The following is a 3,510-nucleotide window of genomic DNA, read 5'->3' on the forward strand; positions in this document are numbered from 1 at the left end:
GAACTGGTACTGACTTCAAAGCTTCATCTCTACTGACTAGTCTTCATAGTGCTGGAAGGTGCTTTGTATGTTACCACAGAGAAAACTGATCATCAACTTTACGCATATGTGAATCCTGTGAGTTACAACAACCAGCCTGGCAAGATGTTTGCAACAGTGACACGAGGATTTTGGGAGTTAACAATCATTTTGTAATTGCATTTAAGGTCTTCTTCATAAGGTAGAGCCCATATCTGACACAGATATCAAGCTTAGGGTTCATAGGACCGGGCCTAATACTATTATTCTGCTAAATATATATAGCATTAACCTGACCCCAAATGGCTTATTGTTATACCAGCAGATTAACGTGTCTCTCAATTGTCACTGGTGAAGCTTCTGTGTGCAGCACATGGTGAATCATACAAAGACCCACAACTGAATAATGTGCAGATAACTACACTGCATAGTACCTATCTCCAAGTAGGACACCTGTATCAAAATTCTGCCTCCAAGGCCACAGGGATTCTTACAGAATAGCAAACAGAAATGGTTTAAGTCACAGATGGTGGAATAACACAAGGAAATAGAGGTTTACAGATAGTTGGGAAGTAACTCATGAAATCACAGCATTGGTGACAGCATGCACAAGCCTATATAAGCTCAAGACAGGCAAAATCCCAGCACAGACATGGGGAGGCTGGTAAGAAACATCAATGCTGCTGAGGAAGTCTTGGCCACCACAGGCTTCAGAGGGAAAGAAAGTGTCTCTTTCATGGATGGGATTCTTCATAGGTTGACCAGGCTCCAGTGGGTGACTGCATATATAAGTAAATGGAGAGAGAGAGGGGGAGGGACAGAGAGAACATGAAACTCGGTAGGGGTAGTAAATGGCGTGCAGATGGGGAGAGGAGCAACACATACTGTATGAAATACTTTTTAAATTCACCAGAAAAGATATTGAATGCATAGAATACTAAGAACATGAAAACAAAATTTACTATATTGTAAAAAATACATTGGTTGCATGCATTCAAATGATTTATATAGTGGTTATAAAAGAATGTTGAATATATTGAATCATGAACTATAGGTACTCAGAAGTGACACATGGGATAAAACACAGTGAGTAACAATATTTTAGTGATAAACTTAAAAAATATATCTATAACAAGGCAGGCCTGGTGGCTCATGCCTTTAATCCCAGCAGAGGCAGGTGGATCTCTGTGAGTTCAAGGCCAACCTGGTCTACATAGTGAGTTCCAGGTCAACTTGGGCTACAAGGAGACCCTGTCTCCAAGAGACAAAAAACAAAACAAAAAATCCTATAATCATCCCAAAAATTCAATACAGAGTCAAAGACTTTCCCAAAGTATGCTGAATGGCCAAAAACTGACAGATGAGTCAAGTATTGAACTGTAAGAGTCATGTGGTATATTTACTAGAATATTTGCATGCATTGCCTTTTTGAGACAGGGTTTGTCTGTAGCCCCAGCTGGCCTGGAACTCACTATGTAGAACAGGCTGTCCTTGAACTCACAAAGATTAACCTGCCTTTGATCCCAAGTGCTGGGATAAATGCATATGCTACCAAGCCCGGCAACTAAGGTAATCTCCATCTTTTTAGCTTAATTTAAATTTGGAACTAAATTTTATCTGTTTTCTCTCATATTACCAGACAGTCCTTTGTGTATATTTTTCATCTGATCCACAACTGAGAAAAATTATTCAGCAGATAAAACATTAAACTTTGGCTCCATCTTCAGAGCTTTCAGTCCACTACCCATGGGGCTCAGAGACTAACAGACAATGGCAAGATTGAGCCATGAGAGGGAAGGTCATGGCATCAGAAATCTCACCTCATGGCTGACAAGATTTACAGAGAGAAGGAAGGTGCCTGAACAAGACACATCCTCCAAACCATGGCTCTGTGAACTGTACCCTATCTGTGGAGAATACTGAAGTCAGAAAGATTATGAATGAATGAGCCTATGAGCAGCATGAGAAAGCATGGATCCCAAAGAAGCCTGGACCACCTCACGCACACACAACGGGAGGAAGTGCAAATTTCTAAAGTCAAAGAATAGTTGCAGAACTGGACTAGGCAATCATTAAGTCTTAAATATTATACAAGATCACTGTTTCACAACCTCTTTTCAGACCAAACTGCAAAACAGACATCAAGAGTAGGTAGAAAACGGAGGAATCCCAAATGCCATGTAGAGAGCCACACATATTTCTCACATTCTTATTTAAAATGGGAAAACAATATATAATTTCCTGCTGTATAAACATTCTACGTGATTCTCATCAGGGAATTACAGTCATTATTGGGAGAAATACATCAGTAATTGTAAAACAATGAAAAAGCATAAGGACTCAGAAGGGCACAAACATTTTCAAAGGAGGAACAAAAGGAAAGACACAAAATTTCCTCATTTCATAATATGTTAAAAACTTGACTCTGTAGGCCTTACTATATCTCACAGAATGCATCTGGTGGGGAGTATATGGGGTGGGGAGCAGAACAGATAGGATTATGAAATGCACAAAAATTCAATAAAAAACACACATTGAAAAAATGTAGCAGAAGAAGAACTCATAGGGAAAAAAAAATCAGCTATTAGCCTGCACTGGCAAGAACTGTGACATGACAGATAAGGAAAAATTAAATAATTAAATTGAGCGATGTTCGCATACAAGTAATTGCCACATAATTCATGTGCAATAAAAGAAGTCACCTGACATTGACCACATGACAAAGTTTGATGAAAGTGCTATAAATGAAATCATCAGAATTTCATTAACATGAAACAGACTATGACAAAACCATTTATCCCTCTTTACTTAGGACTTCTCACCTGGGCCCTCCTTCATGAACTCAGTCCTACCTGCTTGGTTACAGTCTCCCATCTCTTCACATTGCAGGGCTCTTTGCTTTGCTCCAGACAGGAGACCAGAACAGGCTTACACACAGCAAGACGTGTGTATGAGAAAGAGGCACATAGGCTTGCTGGATTCTTTAGAAAGTACAGGATTTCTAACACAGCACTGTGCTCCACTGATAATACAGATAAAACTAGATGACTCTCCAAATAATTTCTCAATTTTTATTTTAGGACCGACTCATTATAATACACAAGGAATTTTCAGTTTTCATACACTGAGTTCTATCGCTGATTCAAAATGTAGCTGTGGAAATGGAACCTTAATATTCTGGCTGCAGTATCATGTACAAAACCATGGCTGAAATTAACACCAAAAATAATGAATAATAATAATTCCTCTATAATAAATTAATAATTCCTCTAACAAGTGGAAATGGAAAGAAATGATAGAATATAAACATGTTCTTCATGATGCCCAGAAATTCCCAATACACTCATTTTAAGGAATTGAAGACTTACACAGCAAAACTACCATATGTAGAAAGTGGACTGTTATGTACCAAAGGATGGTAAATAGTAAACAGTTCTGATAGAAAAATCTCCTCACCTACAGACACCAGATTGCTGTAGTTCTCCAACATCA

The 3,510-nt window shown here is 38.6% G+C and overlaps 1 pseudogene; it reads right to left on the reverse strand.

Annotated features, from left to right (window-relative positions):
* Positions 1-2,962, reverse strand: part of LOC115072353 — a 13,407-nt pseudogene extending 10,445 nt beyond the window's left edge.
* Between the last annotated feature and the right edge of the window lie 548 nt (positions 2,963-3,510).

Source organism: Nannospalax galili, unplaced genomic scaffold, assembly GCF_000622305.1.
Source record: "Nannospalax galili isolate Female #2095 unplaced genomic scaffold, S.galili_v1.0 scaffold1442, whole genome shotgun sequence".
NCBI lineage: Eukaryota > Metazoa > Chordata > Mammalia > Rodentia > Spalacidae > Nannospalax > Nannospalax galili.